General features: G+C 47.5%; 1 non-coding gene across 1 annotated transcript; it reads right to left on the reverse strand.

The window, feature by feature from the left end:
- Nucleotides 1-13162: 13162 nt before the first annotated feature.
- Nucleotides 13163-13320, reverse strand: LOC118516322. The gene has a single exon (XR_004907848.1). It is a non-coding gene; the product is annotated as a 5.8S ribosomal RNA (ribosomal RNA).
- Nucleotides 13321-25000: the final 11680 nt, after the last annotated feature.

The following is a 25000-nucleotide window of genomic DNA, read 5'->3' on the forward strand; positions in this document are numbered from 1 at the left end:
AAGGTTGTTCAGGAGGATGTCAGATTATCGATGTACATCGTACACCAACATTTGACGTACCGAGGCATTACACCCCGCACGCCCCCAACAGGACCAATCAAGGCTCGCATACGACCTGCGACTTACTGCGGCTCCCTGAAGGTCCCCGTAGGACGACCATCACCAGTTAAGGTGTAGTTGACTTGTCAGGGCACGGTAGTCCCCACAAGTCCCCGATTATTCGTGGATATCGTCCTACGATTGTTTCTGACTCCTTTTGCTCCCCGCAGGTCCCCGTAGGACGACCATCACCAGTTAAGGTGTAGTTGACTTGTCAGGGCACGGTAGTCCCCACAAGTCCCCGATTATTCGTGGATATCGTCCTACGAGTTTTTGTGACCCTTGGGTTCCCGGCAGGTCCCCGTAGGACAACCATCACCAGTTAAGGTGTAGTTGACTTGTCAGGGCACGGTGGTCCCCACAAGTCCCCGATTATTCGGAGATATTGTCCTACGAGTTTTTGTGACCCTTTTGTTCCCCGCAGGTCCCCGTAGGACGACCATCACCAGTTAAGGTGTAGTTGACTTGTCAGGGCACGGTAGTCCCCACAAGTCCCCGATTATTCGTGGATATCGTCCTACGAGTTTTTGTGACCCTTGGGTTCCCGAACTTTGCTACGATGGTTCTGCCTCCAGAGGAGACTTATGAACACTTCGTATCATTTCTTACACCGAACCATGGGATCGCGAGATTGCTCCCGGATCCCTAATCACCTTACATTTTCGTTTCGTTTCCGTACACTACGATGAGCTAATTCAATTTGTTTGTTCGTCTGGCGAACGTTTTATTGCGGAATTACCGCGGTACTTCCAGCCGGGTATGGCTGCCGTACGACCTACAGGATAGATCATCGAACCACTTTTCGTGCATATTGTCCGTCGAGGGTATCACCTCGATACCCCCAACAGACCTTTGGACACTTCCTCACTACTCCTTGGAGCAGCAATCAGGGAACCATATAGTAGGAACAGCCGAATATGGAACTCTTTTCGTACTTTGGACACCTCCTATAACTTGTATGGCGACTTCGGGGACCTTCATTTCGTTCTCAGTTGGTACCCCTATTTCGGTCTTTGGACACCTCGTCTTACCCGTATAACTCACTTTAGGTCCACTTATTTGCCTGATATCTCATCGTGAACCCGTTTTTCGTACACCGTACACACCTAGGAACACCACATATGCGTTTCCCTTTCGATCGTGAAGTTTTCAAATTTTTCGATTTTTGGTCCTAGAAATTCATGAACGGTGGGAGACCAAAATTTTTCATAAAAAAAAAATTTCACCGTTTGACCATAAAAACCTTCTTTTCGTACATACCCCATCATTTCTTCACGTTTTAGGCCATTTCTGAAATTTTCGCTTCGATAGTGTGTCCCCTATAATACAAAATGAACATTTTGCATCTCCCACAAGTGGCCATTTTTTTCCGCCACTGAAGAACACGACCTCGGGAACTCGGACCTAGGACGTGGCCATGTAAGTCATAGGCCACCCCAACTTTTGCAAAATACTGTTTCTTTTCACTTTTCATGATCTAAGGCGCGTTCCGACGGCGTTTTGAACAAATTTATGAGAAAAAAAATTTTGACCCTCGGACCAAAATTTTTTCGTTCGGGGCCCCATGGCCTATGGCCAGTATGGGAACTCGGGATGCCGATATGACAAAATTTGTCAAAAAATCACTAAAAAGTCGCTATGGCCCATTAAATAGAGCTTGTTGAGACCTTTCTAAAACACCTTGGTTGACCCCTGTCCGATACGTAGTTTTCGAGATATTCGAGAAAATGTGATTTTTTGGGACTTAGAAAATTTTTGACCCGTACCCTAAGAAAAAGTGATTTTTTCATAGGACAATTTTTTCTTCGCAAATACTGTTTGGTTTCACTTTTCATTATTAGAAACGCGTTCCGAAGCCATTTTCATCAAAATCTCGTGAAAAAAAAATTTCACCCCCGGACCAAAAGTTGGCCGTTCGGTGCCCTATGGCCTATGGCCAGTATGGGAACCAAGGATGCCGATATGCGAAAAAGTGTCAAAAAATCACTTGAAAGTCGCTATGGCTCATTAAATAGAGCTTGTAAAGACCTTTCTAAAACACCTTGGTTGACCCCTGTCCGATAAGTAGTTTTCGAGATATTCGAGAATAAGTGATTTTTTGGGACTTAGAAAATTTTTGACCCGTACCCTAAGAAAAAGTGATTTTTTCATAGGACAATTTTTTCTTCGCAAATACTGTTTGGTTTCACTTTTCATTATTAGAAACGCGTTCCGAAGCCATTTTCATCAAAATCTCGTGAAAAAAAAATTTCACCCCCGGACCAAAAGTTGGCCGTTCGGTGCCCTATGGCCTATGGCCAGTATGGGAACCAAGGATGCCGATATGCGAAAAAGTGTCAAAAAATCACTTGAAAGTCGCTATGGCTCATTAAATAGAGCTTGTAAAGACCTTTCTAAAACACCTTGGTTGACCCCTGTCCGATAAGTAGTTTTCGAGATATTCGAGAATAAGTGATTTTTTGGGACTTAGAAAATTTTTGACCCGTACCCTAAGAAAAAGTGATTTTTTCATAGGACAATTTTTTCTTCGCAAATACTGTTTGGTTTCACTTTTCATTATTAGAAACGCGTTCCGAAGCCATTTTCATCAAAATCTCGTGAAAAAAAAATTTCACCCCCGGACCAAAAGTTGGCCGTTCGGTGCCCTATGGCCTATGGCCAGTATGGGAACCAAGGATGCCGATATGCGAAAAAGTGTCAAAAAATCACTTGAAAGTCGCTATGGCTCATTAAATAGAGCTTGTAAAGACCTTTCTAAAACACCTTGGTTGACCCCTGTCCGATACGTAGTTTTCGAGATATTCGAGAATATGTGATTTTTTGGGACTTAGAAAATTTTTGACCCGTACCCTAAGAAAAAGTGATTTTTTCATAGGACAATTTTTTCTTCGCAAATACTGTTTGGTTTCACTTTTCATTATTAGAAACGCGTTCCGAAGCCATTTTCATCAAAATCTCGTGAAAAAAAATTTCACCCCCGGACCAAAAGTTGGCCGTTCGGTGCCCTATGGCCTATGGCCAGTATGGGAACCAAGGATGCCGATATGCGAAAAAGTGTCAAAAAATCACTTGAAAGTCGCTATGGCTCATTAAATAGAGCTTGTAAAGACCTTTCTAAAACACCTTGGTTGACCCCTGTCCGATAAGTAGTTTTCGAGATATTCGAGAATAATGTGATTTTTTGGGACTTAGAAAATTTTTGACCCGTACCCTAAGAAAAAGTGATTTTTTCATAGGACAATTTTTTCTTCGCAAATACTGTTTGGTTTCACTTTTCATTATTAGAAACGCGTTCCGAAGCCATTTTCATCAAAATCTCGTGAAAAAAAAATTTCACCCCCGGACCAAAAGTTGGCCGTTCGGTGCCCTATGGCCTATGGCCAGTATGGGAACCAAGGATGCCGATATGCGAAAAAGTGTCAAAAAATCACTTGAAAGTCGCTATGGCTCATTAAATAGAGCTTGTAAAGACCTTTCTAAAACACCTTGGTTGACCCCTGTCCGATACGTAGTTTTCGAGATATTCGAGAATAAGTGATTTTTTGGGACTTAGAAAATTTTTGACCCGTACCCTAAGAAAAAGTGATTTTTTCATAGGACAATTTTTTCTTCGCAAATACTGTTTGGTTTCACTTTTCATTATTAGAAACGCGTTCCGAAGCCATTTTCATCAAAATCTCGTGAAAAAAAAATTTCACCCCCGGACCAAAAGTTGGCCGTTCGGTGCCCTATGGCCTATGGCCAGTATGGGAACCAAGGATGCCGATATGCGAAAAAGTGTCAAAAAATCACTTGAAAGTCGCTATGGCTCATTAAATAGAGCTTGTAAAGACCTTTCTAAAACACCTTGGTTGACCCCTGTCCGATACGTAGTTTTCGAGATATTCGAGAATAAGTGATTTTTTGGGACTTAGAAAATTTTTGACCCGTACCCTAAGAAAAAGTGATTTTTTCATAGGACAATTTTTTCTTCGCAAATACTGTTTGGTTTCACTTTTCATTATTAGAAACGCGTTCCGAAGCCATTTTCATCAAAATCTCGTGAAAAAAAAATTTCACCCCCGGACCAAAAGTTGGCCGTTCGGTGCCCTATGGCCTATGGCCAGTATGGGAACCAAGGATGCCGATATGCGAAAAAGTGTCAAAAAATCACTTGAAAGTCGCTATGGCTCATTAAATAGAGCTTGTAAAGACCTTTCTAAAACACCTTGGTTGACCCCTGTCCGATACGTAGTTTTCGAGATATTCGAGAATATGTGATTTTTTGGGACTTAGAAAATTTTTGACCCGTACCCTAAGAAAAAGTGATTTTTTCATAGGACAATTTTTTCTTCGCAAATACTGTTTGGTTTCACTTTTCATTATTAGAAACGCGTTCCGAAGCCATTTTCATCAAAATCTCGTGAAAAAAAAATTTCACCCCCGGACCAAAAGTTGGCCGTTCGGTGCCCTATGGCCTATGGCCAGTATGGGAACCAAGGATGCCGATATGCGAAAAAGTGTCAAAAAATCACTTGAAAGTCGCTATGGCTCATTAAATAGAGCTTGTAAAGACCTTTCTAAAACACCTTGGTTGACCCCTGTCCGATACGTAGTTTTCGAGATATTCGAGAATATGTGATTTTTTGGGACTTAGAAAATTTTTGACCCGTACCCTAAGAAAAAGTGATTTTTTCATAGGACAATTTTTTCTTCGCAAATACTGTTTGGTTTCACTTTTCATTATTAGAAACGCGTTCCGAAGCCATTTTCATCAAAATCTCGTGAAAAAAAAATTTCACCCCCGGACCAAAAGTTGGCCGTTCGGTGCCCTATGGCCTATGGCCAGTATGGGAACCAAGGATGCCGATATGCGAAAAAGTGTCAAAAAATCACTTGAAAGTCGCTATGGCTCATTAAATAGAGCTTGTAAAGACCTTTCTAAAACACCTTGGTTGACCCCTGTCCGATAAGTAGTTTTCGAGATATTCGAGAATAAGTGATTTTTTGGGACTTAGAAAATTTTTGACCCGTACCCTAAGAAAAAGTGATTTTTTCATAGGACAATTTTTTCTTCGCAAATACTGTTTGGTTTCACTTTTCATTATTAGAAACGCGTTCCGAAGCCATTTTCATCAAAATCTCGTGAAAAAAAAATTTCACCCCCGGACCAAAAGTTGGCCGTTCGGTGCCCTATGGCCTATGGCCAGTATGGGAACCAAGGATGCCGATATGCGAAAAAGTGTCAAAAAATCACTTGAAAGTCGCTATGGCTCATTAAATAGAGCTTGTAAAGACCTTTCTAAAACACCTTGGTTGACCCCTGTCCGATACGTAGTTTTCGAGATATTCGAGAATAAGTGATTTTTTGGGACTTAGAAAATTTTTGACCCGTACCCTAAGAAAAAGTGATTTTTTCATAGGACAATTTTTTCTTCGCAAATACTGTTTGGTTTCACTTTTCATTATTAGAAACGCGTTCCGAAGCCATTTTCATCAAAATCTCGTGAAAAAAAAATTTCACCCCCGGACCAAAAGTTGGCCGTTCGGTGCCCTATGGCCTATGGCCAGTATGGGAACCAAGGATGCCGATATGCGAAAAAGTGTCAAAAAATCACTTGAAAGTCGCTATGGCTCATTAAATAGAGCTTGTAAAGACCTTTCTAAAACACCTTGGTTGACCCCTGTCCGATAAGTAGTTTTCGAGATATTCGAGAATAAGTGATTTTTTGGGACTTAGAAAATTTTTGACCCGTACCCTAAGAAAAAGTGATTTTTTCATAGGACAATTTTTTCTTCGCAAATACTGTTTGGTTTCACTTTTCATTATTAGAAACGCGTTCCGAAGCCATTTTCATCAAAATCTCGTGAAAAAAAAATTTCACCCCCGGACCAAAAGTTGGCCGTTCGGTGCCCTATGGCCTATGGCCAGTATGGGAACCAAGGATGCCGATATGCGAAAAAGTGTCAAAAAATCACTTGAAAGTCGCTATGGCTCATTAAATAGAGCTTGTAAAGACCTTTCTAAAACACCTTGGTTGACCCCTGTCCGATACGTAGTTTTCGAGATATTCGAGAATATGTGATTTTTTGGGACTTAGAAAATTTTTGACCCGTACCCTAAGAAAAAGTGATTTTTTCATAGGACAATTTTTTCTTCGCAAATACTGTTTGGTTTCACTTTTCATTATTAGAAACGCGTTCCGAAGCCATTTTCATCAAAATCTCGTGAAAAAAAATTTCACCCCCGGACCAAAAGTTGGCCGTTCGGTGCCCTATGGCCTATGGCCAGTATGGGAACCAAGGATGCCGATATGCGAAAAAGTGTCAAAAAATCACTTGAAAGTCGCTATGGCTCATTAAATAGAGCTTGTAAAGACCTTTCTAAAACACCTTGGTTGACCCCTGTCCGATAAGTAGTTTTCGAGATATTCGAGAATAATGTGATTTTTTGGGACTTAGAAAATTTTTGACCCGTACCCTAAGAAAAAGTGATTTTTTCATAGGACAATTTTTTCTTCGCAAATACTGTTTGGTTTCACTTTTCATTATTAGAAACGCGTTCCGAAGCCATTTTCATCAAAATCTCGTGAAAAAAAAATTTCACCCCCGGACCAAAAGTTGGCCGTTCGGTGCCCTATGGCCTATGGCCAGTATGGGAACCAAGGATGCCGATATGCGAAAAAGTGTCAAAAAATCACTTGAAAGTCGCTATGGCTCATTAAATAGAGCTAGTAAAGACCTTTCTAAAACACCTTGGTTGACCCCTGTCCGATAAGTAGTTTTCGAGATATTCGAGAATATGTGATTTTTTGGGACTTAGAAAATTTTCGACCATGACATATATGAAAAGTGATTTTTCATAGGACCAAAAAGTTTGTCCAAATAGGGTTTTGGTTCACTTTTTATGGTCAGATAAGTGATCCGATGCTATTTTCATGATCATTAGAGGGATTTCACGCTGTGACCAAAAATTTTCATACTTCATACTTGTCCCCGTGCCGTATATGGGAGGACCGGGGGAACATGTCTTCGTAAGTCGTGATGTTCAGTGACGGATTTCTGGGACTTAGAAAAAAAATGTGCTCTCAGGCACATTATATGTTTCATACACACATGATTTTCATTCTTCATACTTGTCCCCGTGCCGTATATGGGAGGACCGGGGGAACATGTCTTCGTAAGTCGTGATGTTCAGTGACGGATTTCTGGGACTTAGAAAAAAAATGTGCTCTCAGGCACATTATATGTTCCATACACACATGATTTTCATTCTTCATACTTGTCCCCGTGCCGTATATGGGAGGACCGGGGGAAGATGTGTTTGTAAGTCGTGATGTTCAGTGACGGATTTCTGGGACTTAGCAAAAAAATGTGCTCTCAGGCACATTATATGTTCCATACACACATGATTTTCATTCTTCATACTTGTCCCCGTGCCGTATATGGGAGGACCGGGGGAAGATGTGTTTGTAAGTCGTGATGTTCAGTGACGGATTTCTGGGACTTAGAAAAATAAATGTACCCTTAGGCACATTATTTGTATCAATAATTGTATCCCCAGCCTTTCATGGGGAACTTTTCCGTATTCCCGGACTTGTACATTTTTCGGGTTCCACCTCCCAACAATGTATCTCTTCTGTGCATTACGTACCTTATAACGCACGGCACCCATTGGGTGACTCCACTTAACCATCTTTCGATAATGCCCGTGTTGCAGATATAATCCCAACACCTACCATGCTTTATATGTACATCGAACGTTACATACGATGCACCCCGTATTCCCGGACTTGTACATTTTTCGGTTACCACCTCCCGACAATGTATCTCTACTGTGCATTACGTACCTTATAACACACGGCACCCTTTGGGTGACTCCACTTAACCATCTTTCGATAATGCCCGTGTTGCAGATATAATCCCAATACCTACCAGGCTTTATATGTACATCGAACGTTACATACGATGCACCCCGTATTCCCGGACTTGTACATTTTTCGGGTTCCACCTCCCGACAATGTATCTCTACTGTGCATTACGTACCTGATAACGCACGGCACCCATTGGGTGACTCCACTTAACCATCTTTCGATAATGCCCGTGTTGCAGATATAATCCCAACACCTACCAGGCTTTATATGTACATCGAACGTTACATACGATGCCCCCCGTATTCCCGGACTTGTACATTTTTCGGGTTCCACCTCCCGACAATGTATCTCTACTGTGCATTACGTACCTTATAACGCACGGCACCCATTGGGTGACTCCACTTAACCATCTTTCGATAATGCCCGTGTTGCAGATATAATCCCAACACCTACCAGGCTTTATATGTACATCGAACGTTACATACGATGCACCCCGTATTCCCGGACTTGTACATTTTTCGGGTTCCACCTCCCGACAATGTATCTCTACTGTGCATTACGTACCTTATAACGCACGGCACCCATTGGGTGACTCCACTTAACCATCTTTCGATAATGCCCGTGTTGCAGATATAATCCCAACACCTACCAGGCTTTATATGTACATCGAACGTTACATACGATGCACCCCGTATTCCCGGACTTGTACATTTTCGGGTTCCACCTCCCGATAATGTATCTCTACTGTGCATTACGTACCTTATAACGCACGGCACCCATTGGGTGACTCCACTTAACCATCTTTCGATAATGCCTGTGTTGCAGATATAATCCCAACACCTACCAGGCTTTATATGTACATCGAACGTTACATACGATGCACCCCGTATTCCCGGACTTGTACATTTTCTTGTACATACTACCGGGCCAGGACGTGCCTTGCGTCCACCATAACACCACCAGGCGTAGGTCGCCTGAGAGGATCGATGCGAACGCATCTCTACAACTTGAAACTCCTAGCCTGAAGTCCCGTCGTTTGCGGGCGGTCGGTGGGCATCGAAACTAGTCAAGTCCACGGTCGGCGAGGTCGGCGGCCACCGGCGTTCCCTATGGTCAGGTACTAACACGTGCAGTGCGACCCCGCGCGATGCGGCCCAGTCTATGAAGCGGGGATGAGGCGCCAGGCTGCAGAGGCAGTTCCAGCGGATCTCGGAGGGTTGTTAGGCCCGCTAGCTTCCGATTGCCCATTAGGTTTTGAAGCGCTATCAGCTCGGATTGGTTACGACCTTAGAGGCGTTCAGGCATAATCCAGCGGACGTAGCGTCATACCAAAGTCCGGTCGAACTAGTATTGAGCCAGTGGTCCGTACCTGTGGTTCCTCTCGTACTGCACAGGAGTTCCGTTACGATAGCACGTATTAGCACACACCAGTAGGGTAAAACTAACCTGTCTCACGACGGTCTAAACCCAGCTCACGTTCCCTTGAAAGGGTGAACAATCCTACGCTTGGGGAATTTTGCTTCACAATGATAGGAAGAGCCGACATCGAAGGATCAAAAAGTCACGTCGCTATGAACGCTTGGCGACCACAAGCCAGTTATCCCTGTGTAATGCGGGTAATGCAGGTCAACCTGGGTGGTGGACGCATCGCTCAGGATCTGGCCCTGCAAACAGCCCGCACGAAGCGGGTCGACGTGCTGCTGCTGTCAGAGGTGTATCGGCCTCCGGCGGGCAGCGGAAATTGGGCGGCGGATTCGTCGGGGAGAGCAGCTGTGGTGGCAACCGGCCACCTTCCGATCCAGCGGGTGTGGCGCTGTGCCATGCCCGGGTTGGCTGCTGCGCAGATTGGAGGGGTGGTGTTCATCAGCTGCTACGCCCCTCCGCGACTCAACACCGGCGAGTTCGAGCAACTTCTGGAGGCTGTGGAGTTGGAGGCCCAACCCCACCCTCGTATCGTCCTGGCAGGCGATTTCAACGCCTGGAATGAGGAGTGGGGTAGTCAACGCACCACCCGGCGCGGTGAAGAGCTGCTGGACACCATCAGGCAGCTCGGGCTTGTGGTTCTAAACCAAGGCTCGGTCCCGACGTTCGTGGGCAACGGAGTCGCCACTCCCAGTGTTGTGGATGTGTCTTTCGCTAGCACATCCATCGCTCGTCCGGACACTTGGGAGGTGGCAGCGAACACCGCTTCGTGCCACTACACAGCGTCGGACCACCGGTACATCTTTTTCACCGTGGGGCCTCCAACTCCTGACCAGCAGCAGCGACGACAACAGCAGCAACACCAGCAGCAGCAGCAGCAGCAGCATCAGCAGCAGCAGCAGCAGCAGCACCAGCAGCAGCATCGTCATTCGAACGGGAGGCAGCAGCGACATCAGCAGCAGCATCGTCAGCGGGGACAGGGGTCCTCTTCGTCATCCACCACTTATCGGCACGCTGGCCGTAGATGGAAGACGACGCAGTTTTCGGCCGAGGCATTCGTAGCCGCACTCCAGACGGCTGGTTTCCCGGAGCGAGCCGTCAGCCAGGAGGGGATGGTCGACGCCATGCTAGATGCATGCGACGACACGATGGAGCGCGTCACCATGTCACATCGTGACCCCCATCGAGACCTTTTCTGGTGGACTCCGGAGATTTTACGTCTTCGGGAGGAGTGTGTGGCTGTGCATGAGCGAATGCTTCGAACCACCGACCTGCAGGAGCGTAGCATCATGGCTGCTCATCATCGGTCGGCGAGGAGAGCTGTGGAGAAGGCTGTCCGTGCCAGCAAGCGAGCGCAGCTCGACGAGCTGATTCAACAGGCGGAAACCAACGAGTTTGGGGCCGGCTATCGGGTGGTCATGTCTCGTCTTCGTGGCTGCTTCGTGCCACCTGAGACAGACCGTGTCGTGTTGGAGCGGATAGCTAACGATCTGTTCCCGACACATCCGCCTGTTGACTGGCCGGAAGCCGAATCGCCCAGCGAAGACACCGAGGAGCAGAGATCACCGCTGACCCCTGTTACCGTAGGCGAGCTGCTGTCCATCGTGGGATCGATGGCGAACCGGAAAGCGCCTGGACTGGACGGTATCCCCAATGCGGCGGTTAAGACGGCCATTAGGAAGTACCCGGAGGTCTTCGTCCGTTTGTACCAGGACTGCCTTGACCGGGGTGCGTTTCCAGCGCCTTGGAAGAGGCAACGATTGGCACTGCTGCCAAAGCCTGGCAAGCCTCCCGGGGAAAGCTCCTCCTACCGGCCGCTGTGCATGCTCGACGCACTCGGCAAGGTGTTGGAGCGCCTAATTCTTAACCGCCTCAACGAGTTCCTGGAGGAACCGGAAGCAGAACGGCTGTCGGACGGGCAGTACGGGTTCCGGCGAGGCAGATCAACCATCAGTGCGATCCAGCGCGTTGTCGAAGCGGGCAGGACGGCCATGTCCTTTCGCCGTACCAACGCCCGAGACAAGCGCTGCCTGATGGTGGTGGCACTAGACATCCGCAACGCCTTCAATTCTGCGCCCTGGCAAGCCATTGCCAACGCGCTGAGGGACAAGGGGGTACCGTCATCGCTGCAGAAGATGCTGAAAAGCTACTTTGAGGATCGGCGGCTGGTTATTGATACCAGCGAGGGCCCCGTCGAGCGGAGCATCAGTGCGGGCGTTCCGCAGGGTTCCATACTGGGACCCACGCTATGGAACGTGCTGTACGACGGGGTCCTGGGTATCCAGTTGCCGGAGGGGGCCGAGGTTATTGGCTACGCTGATGACCTTGTTGTCTTGGTCCCTGCAACGACACCCCAGGCCGCTTCCTCGACTGCTGAACGAGCCATCGCGGCAATCACGGACTGGCTGGACCGGAACCATCTTTCGTTGGCACCAGAGAAGACGGAAATGACGCTGATATCTACGCTGAAGCGTCATCCGGTCGTCAGCATCAACATCAGGGGTGTGGCCGTGCAATCCCAGCGCTCCATCCGCTATCTTGGAGTTTGGTTGCGAGTGCTTCTAGGCCTTCGGCTACAAGGCTGCTCCCTAGACCCCGGTCGTACGTTCCATCGTGCTTCCAGCGGCGCACCAAGACTCGGTCGGACCCGCGCCTCTCGGGTGTGAAAGGCGCGGAGACCCCCGTTGGGAGCGGCCGCCAAGCCGCCCCTACTAGGGAGCCGTCCACCACGAGCCAGGGGCCTATTGCCGGAATGATATGCTCACGCAGATGCGCAATGGATCGCGATGTCCGTTTGCTGCGGATCGATAAGTGCACGGTAGGCCCGGAGGCCCACCGCTGAATATCGCCGCCCGGATCATTGAGTTCAACGGGTTTGCGTCCCCTAGGCAGTTTCACGTACTATTTGACTCTCTATTCAGAGTGCTTTTCAACTTTCCCTCACGGTACTTGTTCGCTATCGGTCTCATGGCGGTATTTAGCTTTAGAAGGAGTTTACCTCCCACTTAGTGCTGCACTATCAAGCAACACGACTCCATGGAGCCGGCCGTCTGCCACCACAGTCCTGTGCCGTTCTACGGGCCTATCACCCTCTGTGGGATAATGGGCCACCTTCAAGTTAGACTTGAACTGTTTGCACCGTGCGTAGCAGATAACGGACCGGTCCAGTACACGGCATCGGACAGACGAGGCCCCCTCGTCGTCCCTACGTGCTGAGCTCTTCCCGTTTCGCTCGCAGCTACTCAGGGAATCCCGGTTGGTTTCTCTTCCTCCTCTTATTAATATGCTTAAATTCTGAGGGTCGTCACACATCACTTGAGGCCTACAGACTCCACTGTCACAATGATGGGACGGGAGAAGCGGTGATAAATCACCCCTGTCGTGCTAACCTCACTCACCCACACGGCGTGAACACGTCTCGCGACTACAAGCGAGGAAAGATACGAGTGCGTTGGGCCGCAAGTGTTACTCGACCCGAGCCAACCGGTGGAAGTCCCCGTGCAATTGGTGATAACCTTATATGCTGTGGTGGATACATCCGTTGGTTGATACTAGAGGTCGAACCGTGCGACTTGACGCGCGCTCGCTCTTCACCCATGCTCACATGTGTGTGTGTGTGTTTAGGTTTGTGTACCATACCTCGTATGTCTCTCTGTGTTAGCACTCTCACTTTCAGCGCCCACGGTCCCGACAAGGATGCGGATCCGAGCACGCCATGCTGCGACAGCCTACCCCCCTATGATGGGGTCAGGACGGTCAGTTTGGTTAGAGTGTTGAGATAACTTGGTAGGCACTCAAGGATGTGTGCATCGGTCGGGTTGAGTCGTCCGATGCGCCATATGCGTTCAACGTGTCGATGTTCATGTGTCCTGCAGTTCACATTCTGACGCGCATTTAGCTGCGGTCTTCATCGATCCATGAGCCGAGTGATCCCCTGCCTAGGGTTTAACGTACACACCGAACTAGTTGATGAATGGAACCGAAGTCCATCCATCCATTATACACATACCAACACACAACTCTGGTTCCCTAGTACCACACTGCAGGCGCCCACGGCCCCGACGGATGCGGAGCCGAGCACGCCAAAGTGCGACTGTCGATCACCCCGTTGTGACACGACAATCAGTCAGTGTATAAGGTACCCGGTACTACCAAAGTGTGCATCTTTACTGACCTTCGCCGAGGCAGTGGTATGTGTATCCCTTTGAAAGAGTTGCTTTCGCTCAACTCTACCAAGTGTGCTACACCATCTTGTGGTTGTAGCGTGCGCGTCAGCATATTGTGCCGACGATGCGTTTGGCAACCTCACTCCCGGACTTGTTTGATCGGTAATGATATGTCCATTATACACAAACCAACACACAACTCTGATTCCCTAGTACCACACTGCAGGCGCCCACGGCCCCGACGGATGCGGAGCCGAGCACGCCAAAGTGCGACTGTCGATCACCCCTTTGTGACACGACAATCAGTCAGTGTATAAGGTACCCGGTACTGCCAAAGTGTGCGTCTTTACTGACCTGCGCCGAGGCAGTGGTATGTGTATCCCTTTGAAAGAGTTGCTTTCGCTCAACTCTACCAAGTGTGCTACACCATCTTGTGGTTGTAGCGTGCGCGTCAGCATGTGATGCCGACGATGCGTTTGGCAACCTCACTCCCGGACTTGTTTGATCGGTAATGATCCTTCCGCAGGTTCACCTACGGAAACCTTGTTACGACTTTTACTTCCTCTAAATCATCAAGTTCGGTCAACTTCGGCCGTGCCAACTGCAGCTCACGAAGGAACCGCGGAAGGTATGCCTCCAGAGACCTCACTAAATAATCCATCGGTAGTAGCGACGGGCGGTGTGTACAAAGGGCAGGGACGTAATCAGCGCTAGCTAATGACTAGCACTTACTAGAAATTCCAGGTTCATGGGGACCGTTGCAGTCCCCAATCCCAACTAAATGAGCATTTGGGTGATTTCCCGTTCCTCTCGGAATGGGGGCGCCTATTGGCGAGAACACGCTGCTGCCCACATTGTAGCACGCGTGCAGCCCAGAACATCTAAGGGCATCACGGACCTGTTATCGCTCACTCTCACCTTGCTAAACACAAGTTGTCCCGCTAAGCAGGGCAAACTAGTGCGACGACCGCCCGCGAAGGCGCCGCCGCCCCGTAACGTCAGGTGCGCCCGGAGGCACACTGCTGACAGCGTTCTAGTTAGCTTGTTTGAGTCGCGTTCGTTATCGGAATTAACCAGACAAATCATTCCACGAACTAAGAACGGCCATGCACCACTACCCTTAAATTTGAGAAAGAGCTCTTAATCTGTCTTACCTCGATAAGTTCGGACCTGGTAAGTTTTCCCGTGTTGAGTCAAATTAAGCCGCAAGCTCCACTTCTTTTTTTTTTTTTTTAAATACAGTGTGTTTAGTTTATTAATGGTAAACAGAGAAACATTAACATTAATAAACGCAAACACCGCACCAATACCGACAGCATTCCCTGCACGGGTGTGGCTGCCGGTGTTTTTGCACGTTGAGACCTACTATAATGTTAGGAGCCCGTGCTCCTCCTGATCAAACATGACTGTACAAACAAAAACATTTATTACTCATCACGACATATAAACACCTAACGCGCCTTTGCTACCAAGCCAATACTAAAAGAGACGCTTCACCAAGACAGTAAGTAAATACTAAAGCACACGCCTGCTCGAGTACGCTCTCGCTCTCGTCCACCAACGCAAGCGACCAAAGGCGTATGCTCCATCAAGCTAGCGTGTGGCTGTCTCGGCCTCCGTTATGGCGGCTTCTTCGTCGGCCGACAGCACTTCGCGATGGCGGTCGGCAACCGCATTGCGGGCATGACGTCTTTGACGTTCTCGTTCGCGCCGGTTTGCACGTCGGCGTTCAAGCTCCTCCTCCGCTGGCGGCTGCCTTCTCCGACGCAGTTGGCCCGAACGCACTGGCCGGATTGTACCGGCCCGCAATTGCCGCCGATACTCCTGCTGACGCTGGTTCCGCCTTAACCGTCGGCGAAGAATTTCTTCAGCTGATGGCGGAGCCAAGTTGCGAGCGGGTCTAGCCGGGCGTTGATTGTTGGCTGCTGCTGGTTGGTTGTTGTCTCCTCCATCGTCATCATCCATCAGCTGGCGCCTCTCCCGCTGCTCCCGACGACGTCTCCGCTGGTAAGCGTTGCGGCTGGCTCGACGGTCAGCTCGCCGTCTCACTTCCGCGTGTCGCAGTGCTTCCGTGTTAGCACCGGAAATGGCAGCATTCTCGGCCGATTGGTCATCCAGCCATCGCTGCTGTAGGAAGGTGCAAACTCGTTTTGCAGCCTGTTCCGCCTGCTGCCAGTTAGCTGGGCTTGCCAGCATCCAGCCTGCCAGCTCCTCCGGTGTTACTACTACGCCGTCGTCTTTCGTCAGGAGCTGCACCCTTATGTCCGCGAACCTCGGGCAGTGGAACATCACGTGTTCTGCTGACTCGATCACGGCTGAGTCGGTGCAGAACGGGCAAGTCGGGGCTGAGATGAACCCCATGACGTGCAGAAACTCCCGGAAGAAACCGTGTCCGGAGAGTATCTGACTCAGGTGGAATCCGATCTCTCCATGCTTCCGACCTACCCAACCGCTGATGTCTGGCAATACGCGATGTGCCCAGCGCTTGAACCTACTCGCGGTCGGATGACCGCACTCCTGATTCCAATCACTCTGCCACTTCGCCATGGTTGCTGACCTTTCCAGCCTCTGTATGACGTCACGGTCGATCAGCACCCCTTGCTGTAGTGCCTGTTGATGCCGCCTGTGACGCCGGGCAGCTTCCTCCACTTGCAAGCGCAGTGGTATCAGCCCAGCCAACACTACCGCTGTTCCGTAGCTGACTGTGCGAAAGGTACGCGCAACCCCCCTCGCAAGAGGCCGTTGTAGCTGCTCCAATCTCCTTCTGCACCACTGCAGCTCCACCGCTTCCGCCCAGATAGGTGCCGCGTACTTCACCACCGAGTCCGCAACTGCTGCTAGCAAGCGACGCTTCGCTACCCTCGGTCCAGCGTGGTTAGGCATCACGCTGGTGGCCAACTTCACCACACGGAGAGCCTTCGCGGTTGCCTTCTCGACGTGTGGTTTCCACGAGAGGTGGTCGTGAAGTATGACCCCGAGGTAGCGTATTGCTTGCTTTGAGCGGACTTCCACTCCGTCGATCCTTACGGGCACCTGTGGGTGGCCCCGACGCAAACTCGAGATGAGCACCACCTCGGTTTTTTCCGGGGCCAGCTGTAAACGGTGTTGCTGCATCCACGCAGAGATCATTGCTACGGCCTGCTCGGCCACTCCCGCTGCCTCCTCTGGTGTGCATCCCCTTGCCAGTACTGCCAGATCATCAGCGAAGCCGATGACCGATGCTCCGTCGGGCAGCTGCAGGCGTAACACTCCATCGTACAGGATGTTCCATAGCGTGGGGCCCAAGATGGACCCCTGCGGAACTCCTGCCGTTACCTGTCGTGTTACCGGACCGGTGTTCGTGTCGTACGTCAACACGCGGTCAGAGAAGTACTCCTGCAAGATGCTGCGCAGTCTTGAGGGCACTCCTTTTTCCTGCAGCGCCTGTGAGATCGCCAGCCAGTCCGCGGAGTTGAATGCATTCCGGACGTCTAGCGCTACAACCAACAGACAACGCTTGTCTCGCTGGTTTGTACGTCCAAAGCTCATCGCGGATCTGGCAGCATCAATCACCAACTCCACCGCCTGAAGTGTGGATCGCCCGCATCGGAACCCGAACTGTTGCTCAGAAAGTAGCGGTCCTGATGGCACCTCGATGTGGTCGTTCAGACGATCCAGCAGAACTCGTTCAAACAGCTTCCCCGGAGTGTTGATCAGCATCACCGGCCTGACCGATGACGGTTCTCCGGGGGGTTTTCCTGGCTTGGGAATGAGAACCAGCTTGGCCGTCTTCCACTGGCGAGGAAAGTGGCCGTCGTCCAGCAGCCGCTGGAACGCAAGCTCCACTTCTTGTGGTGCCCTTCCGTCAATTCCTTTAAGTTTCAACTTTGCAACCATACTTCCCCCGGAACCCGATTTTGGTTTCCCGGAAGCTACTGAGAGCACCGAATGTAGTAGCGTCTCCCAATTGCTGATTGGCATCGTTTACGGTTAGAACTAGGGCGGTATCTAATCGCCTTCGATCCTCTAACTTTCGTTCTTGATTAATGAAAGCATCCATGGCAAACGCTTTCGCTTCAGTTGGTCCTACGACGGTCTACGAATTTCACCTCTCGCGCCGTAATACCAATGCCCCCAACTACTTCTGTTAATCATTACCTCTGGGTCTATACAAAACCAACCAAAAGACTCAGACCGAGGTCATGTTCCATTATTCCATGCAAGATTATTCTCGGCCAACGCCAACCCTGGGCGGGTGTGGACGCTTTTGTACTAGCCTGCTTGAAGCACTCTAATTTGTTCAAGGTAAATGGGAGCTGCCCGGGCACCACGCACCGGCTCGGGACGTGCCCGACCGATCACGAGGTTGACGCCCAGGCACACCATTGTGAGTCGCAGCCGCGAGCTCGCGCACGAACGTATCCGGCGTGTGCCGGGCGCCCGCGGCGGTCGCGTGTCTGGACGGGGAATCAACTTCGAACGTTTTAACCGCAACAACTTTAATATACGCTAGTGGAGCTGGAATTACCGCGGCTGCTGGCACCAGACTTGCCCTCCACTTGATCCTTATTGAAGGATTTATGCTCAATTCATTCCAATTATGGACCATCGTTAGAGAGGTCCATATTGTTATTTCTCGTCACTACCTCCCCGTGCCGGGATTGGGTAATTTACGCGCCTGCTGCCTTCCTTGGATGTGGTAGCCATTTCTCAGGCTCCCTCTCCGGAATCGAACCCTGATTCCCCGTTACCCGTCGCAACCATGGTAGTCCTCTACACTACCATCAATAGTTGATAGGGCAGACATTTGCAAGATCTGTCGTCGGTCAAGCGACCATACGATCGGCATCCTTATCCAGACTTCAACTCAAGCCGCCCGGAGGCGATTGGTTTTACTAATAAGTGCACCAGTTCCACCGCCCGCAAGCGGACAGCGGTCCCGGCATGTTGCATGTATTAGCTCTGGCTTTTCCACAGTTATCCAAGTAACTGAAGGGTGGATGATCTTGTGAATTATGGCTGTTGTACTGAGCCTTATGCGGTTTCACATTCATTTATGTTTGTACTTAGACATGCATGGCTTAACCTTTGAGACAAGCGTATATTACTGGTAGGATCAACCAGAATTCGTCTTCGTCAATTGCTTGTTCGATATTTTTTGTCTACCAGGGCACCAGTCCCCGCAGACTCTCTTTCTACGTTCATCAGGTGACACAATCTTTGTTGTGACCACTCTCATTGACCTGCGGCAGTACACCGACTCCACAGCGCCAATAACCACACGAGCAAAGGTTGTTCAGGAGGATGTCAGATTATCGATGTACATCGTACACCAACATTTGACGTACCGAGGCATTACACCCCGCACGCCCCCAACAGGACCTATCAAGGCTCGCATACGACCTGCGACTTACTGCGGCTCCCTGAAGGTCCCCGTAGGACGACCATCACCAGTTAAGGTGTAGTTGACTTGTCAGGGCACGGTAGTCCCCACAAGTCCCCGATTATTCGTGGATATCGTCCTACGATTGTTTCTGACTCCTTTTGCTCCCCGCAGGTCCCCGTAGGACGACCATCACCAGTTAAGGTGTAGTTGACTTGTCAGGGCACGGTAGTCCCCACAAGTCCCCGATTATTCGTGGATATCGTCCTACGAGTTTTTGTGACCCTTGGGTTCCCGGCAGGTCCCCGTAGGACAACCATCACCAGTTAAGGTGTAGTTGACTTGTCAGGGCACGGTGGTCCCCACAAGTCCCCGATTATTCGGAGATATTGTCCTACGAGTTTTTGTGACCCTTTTGTTCCCCGCAGGTCCCCGTAGGACGACCATCACCAGTTAAGGTGTAGTTGACTTGTCAGGGCACGGTAGTCCCCACAAGTCCCCGATTATTCGTGGATATCGTCCTACGAGTTTTTGTGACCCTTGGGTTCCCGAACTTTGCTACGATGGTTCTGCCTCCAGAGGAGACTTATGAACACTTCGTATCATTTCTTACACCGAACCATGGGATCGCGAGATTGCTCCCGGATCCCTAATCACCTTACATTTTCGTTTCGTTTCCGTACACTACGATGAGCTAATTCAATTTGTTTGTTCGTCTGGCGAACGTTTTATTGCGGAATTACCGCGGTACTTCCAGCCGGGTATGGCTGCCGTACGACCTACAGGATAGATCATCGAACCACTTTTCGTGCATATTGTCCGTCGAGGGTATCACCTCGATACCCCCAACAGACCTTTGGACACTTCCTCACTACTCCTTGGAGCAGCAATCAGGGAACCATATAGTAGGAACAGCCGAATATGGAACTCTTTTCGTACTTTGGACACCTCCTATAACTTGTATGGCGACTTCGGGGACCTTCATTTCGTTCTCAGTTGGTACCCCTATTTCGGTCTTTGGACACCTCGTCTTACCCGTATAACTCACTTTAGGTCCACTTATTTGCCTGATATCTCATCGTGAACCCGTTTTTCGTACACCGTACACACCTAGGAACACCACATATGCGTTTCCCTTTCGATCGTGAAGTTTTCAAATTTTTCGATTTTTGGTCCTAGAAATTCATGAACGGTGGGAGACCAAAATTTTTCATAAAAAAAAAAATTTCACCGTTTGACCATAAAAACCTTCTTTTCGTACATACCCCATCATTTCTTCACGTTTTAGGCCATTTCTGAAATTTTCGCTTCGATAGTGTGTCCCCTATAATACAAAATGAACATTTTGCATCTCCCACAAGTGGCCATTTTTTTCCGCCACTGAAGAACACGACCTCGGGAACTCGGACCTAGGACGTGGCCATGTAAGTCATAGGCCACCCCAACTTTTGCAAAATACTGTTTCTTTTCACTTTTCATGATCTAAGGCGCGTTCCGACGGCGTTTTGAACAAATTTATGAGAAAAAAAATTTTGACCCTCGGACCAAAATTTTTTCGTTCGGGGCCCCATGGCCTATGGCCAGTATGGGAACTCGGGATGCCGATATGACAAAATTTGTCAAAAAATCTCTAAAAAGTCGCTATGGCCCATTAAATAGAGCTTGTTGAGACCTTTCTAAAACACCTTGGTTGACCCCTGTCCGATACGTAGTTTTCGAGATATTCGAGAAAATGTGATTTTTTGGGACTTAGAAAATTTTTGACCCGTACCCTAAGAAAAAGTGATTTTTTCATAGGACAATTTTTTCTTCGCAAATACTGTTTGGTTTCACTTTTCATTACTAGAAACGCGTTCCGAAGCCATTTTCATCAAAATCTCGTGAAAAAAAAATTTCACCCCCGGACCAAAAGTTGGCCGTTCGGTGCCCTATGGCCTATGGCCAGTATGGGAACCAAGGATGCCGATATGCGAAAAAGTGTCAAAAAATCACTTGAAAGTCGCTATGGCTCATTAAATAGAGCTAGTAAAGACCTTTCTAAAACACCTTGGTTGACCCCTGTCCGATAAGTAGTTTTCGAGATATTCGAGAATAAGTGATTTTTTGGGACTTAGAAAATTTTTGACCCGTACCCTAAGAAAAAGTGATTTTTTCATAGGACAATTTTTTCTTCGCAAATACTGTTTGGTTTCACTTTTCATTACTAGAAACGCGTTCCGAAGCCATTTTCATCAAAATCTCGTGAAAAAAAAATTTCACCCCCGGACCAAAAGTTGGCCGTTCGGTGCCCTATGGCCTATGGCCAGTATGGGAACCAAGGATGCCGATATGCGAAAAAGTGTCAAAAAATCACTTGAAAGTCGCTATGGCTCATTAAATAGAGCTAGTAAAGACCTTTCTAAAACACCTTGGTTGACCCCTGTCCGATAAGTAGTTTTCGAGATATTCGAGAATAAGTGATTTTTTGGGACTTAGAAAATTTTTGACCCGTACCCTAAGAAAAAGTGATTTTTTCATAGGACAATTTTTTCTTCGCAAATACTGTTTGGTTTCACTTTTCATTATTAGAAACGCGTTCCGAAGCCATTTTCATCAAAATCTCGTGAAAAAAAAATTTCACCCCCGGACCAAAAGTTGGCCGTTCGGTGCCCTATGGGATATGGCCAGTATGGGAACCAAGGATGCCGATATGCGAAAAAGTGTCAAAAAATCACTTGAAAGTCGCTATGGCTCATTAAATAGAGCTTGTAAAGACCTTTCTAAAACACCTTGGTTGACTCCTGTCCGATACGTAGTTTTCGAGATATTCGAGAATATGTGATTTTTTGGGACTTAGAAAATTTTTGACCCGTACCCTAAGAAAAAGTGATTTTTTCATAGGACAATTTTTTCTTCGCAAATACTGTTTGGTTTCACTTTTCATTATTAGAAACGCGTTCCGAAGCCATTTTCATCAAAATCTCGTGGAAAAAAAATTTCACCCCCGGACCAAAAGTTGGCCGTTCGGTGCCCTATGGCCTATGGCCAGTATGGGAACCAAGGATGCCGATATGCGAAAAAGTGTCAAAAAATCACTTGAAAGTCGCTATGGCTCATTAAATAGAGCTTGTAAAGACCTTTCTAAAACACCTTGGTTGACCCCTGTCCGATAAGTAGTTTTCGAGATATTCGAGAAAATGTGATTTTTTGGGACTTAGAAAATTTTTGACCCGTACCCTAAGAAAAAGTGATTTTTTCATAGGACAATTTTTTCTTCGCAAATACTGTTTGGTTTCACTTTTCATTATTAGAAACGCGTTCCGAAGCCATTTTCATCAAAATCTCGTGAAAAAAAAATTTCACCCCCGGACCAAAAGTTGGCCGTTCGGTGCCCTATGGCCTATGGCCAGTATGGGAACCAAGGATGCCGATATGCGAAAAAGTGTCAAAAAATCACTTGAAAGTCGCTATGGCTCATTAAATAGAGCTAGTAAAGACCTTTCTAAAACACCTTGGTTGACCCCTGTCCGATAAGTAGTTTTCGAGATATTCGAGAATAAGTGATTTTTTGGGACTTAGAAAATTTTTGACCCGTACCCTAAGAAAAAGTGATTTTTTCATAGGACAATTTTTTCTTCGCAAATACTGTTTGGTTTCACTTTTCATTACTAGAAACGCGTTCCGAAGCCATTTTCATCAAAATCTCGTGAAAAAAAAATTTCACCCCCGGACCAAAAGTTGGCCGTTCGGTGCCCTATGGCCTATGGCCAGTATGGGAACCAAGGATGCCGATATGCGAAAAAGTGTCAAAAAATCACTTGAAAGTCGCTATGGCTCATTAAATAGAGCTAGTAAAGACCTTTCTAAAACACCTTGGTTGACCCCTGTCCGATAAGTAGTTTTCGAGATATTCGAGAATAAGTGATTTTTTGGGACTTAGAAAATTTTTGACCCGTACCCTAAGAAAAAGTGATTTTTTCATAGGACAATTTTTTCTTCGCAAATACTGTTTGGTTTCACTTTTCATTATTAGAAACGCGTTCCGAAGCCATTTTCATCAAAATCTCGTGAAAAAAAAATTTCACCCCCGGACCAAAAGTTGGCCGTTCGGTGCCCTATGGGATATGGCCAGTATGGGAACCAAGGATGCCGATATGCGAAAAAGTGTCAAAAAATCACTTGAAAGTCGCTATGGCTCATTAAATAGAGCTTGTAAAGACCTTTCTAAAACACCTTGGTTGACTCCTGTCCGATACGTAGTTTTCGAGATATTCGAGAATATGTGATTTTTTGGGACTTAGAAAATTTTTGACCCGTACCCTAAGAAAAAGTGATTTTTTCATAGGACAATTTTTTCTTCGCAAATACTGTTTGGTTTCACTTTTCATTATTAGAAACGCGTTCCGAAGCCATTTTCATCAAAATCTCGTGGAAAAAAAATTTCACCCCCGGACCAAAAGTTGGCCGTTCGGTGCCCTATGGCCTATGGCCAGTATGGGAACCAAGGATGCCGATATGCGAAAAAGTGTCAAAAAATCACTTGAAAGTCGCTATGGCTCATTAAATAGAGCTTGTAAAGACCTTTCTAAAACACCTTGGTTGACCCCTGTCCGATAAGTAGTTTTCGAGATATTCGAGAAAATGTGATTTTTTGGGACTTAGAAAATTTTTGACCCGTACCCTAAGAAAAAGTGATTTTTTCATAGGACAATTTTTTCTTCGCAAATACTGTTTGGTTTCACTTTTCATTATTAGAAACGCGTTCCGAAGCCATTTTCATCAAAATCTCGTGAAAAAAAAATTTCACCCCCGGACCAAAAGTTGGCCGTTCGGTGCCCTATGGCCTATGGCCAGTATGGGAACCAAGGATGCCGATATGCGAAAAAGTGTCAAAAAATCACTTGAAAGTCGCTATGGCTCATTAAATAGAGCTAGTAAAGACCTTTCTAAAACACCTTGGTTGACCCCTGTCCGATAAGTAGTTTTCGAGATATTCGAGAATATGTGATTTTTTGGGACTTAGAAAATTTTCGACCATGACATATATGAAAAGTGATTTTTTCATAGGACCAAAAAGTTTGTCCAAATAGGGTTTTGGTTCACTTTTTATGGTCAGATAAGTGATCCGATGCTATTTTCATGATCATTAGAGGGATTTCACGCTGTGACCAAAAATTTTCATACTTCATACTTGTCCCCGTGCCGTATATGGGAGGACCGGGGGAACATGTCTTCGTAAGTCGTGATGTTCAGTGACGGATTTCTGGGACTTAGAAAAAAAATGTGCTCTCAGGCACATTATATGTTTCATACACACATGATTTTCATTCTTCATACTTGTCCCCGTGCCGTATATGGGAGGACCGGGGGAACATGTCTTCGTAAGTCGTGATGTTCAGTGACGGATTTCTGGGACTTAGAAAAAAAATGTGCTCTCAGGCACATTATATGTTCCATACACACATGATTTTCATTCTTCATACTTGTCCCCGTGCCGTATATGGGAGGACCGGGGGAAGATGTGTTTGTAAGTCGTGATGTTCAGTGACGGATTTCTGGGACTTAGCAAAAAAATGTGCTCTCAGGCACATTATATGTTCCATACACACATGATTTTCATTCTTCATACTTGTCCCCGTGCCGTATATGGGAGGACCGGGGGAAGATGTGTTTGTAAGTCGTGATGTTCAGTGACGGATTTCTGGGACTTAGAAAAATAAATGTACCCTTAGGCACATTATTTGTATCAATAATTGTATCCCCAGCCTTTCATGGGGAACTTTTCCGTATTCCCGGACTTGTACATTTTTCGGGTTCCACCTCCCAACAATGTATCTCTTCTGTGCATTACGTACCTTATAACGCACGGCACCCATTGGGTGACTCCACTTAACCATCTTTCGATAATGCCCGTGTTGCAGATATAATCCCAACACCTACCATGCTTTATATGTACATCGAACGTTACATACGATGCACCCCGTATTCCCGGACTTGTACATTTTTCGGTTACCACCTCCCGACAATGTATCTCTACTGTGCATTACGTACCTTATAACACACGGCACCCTTTGGGTGACTCCACTTAACCATCTTTCGATAATGCCCGTGTTGCAGAT

Source organism: Anopheles stephensi, unplaced genomic scaffold (genome assembly GCF_013141755.1).
Source record: "Anopheles stephensi strain Indian unplaced genomic scaffold, UCI_ANSTEP_V1.0 ucontig273, whole genome shotgun sequence".
Taxonomy (NCBI): domain Eukaryota; kingdom Metazoa; phylum Arthropoda; class Insecta; order Diptera; family Culicidae; genus Anopheles; species Anopheles stephensi.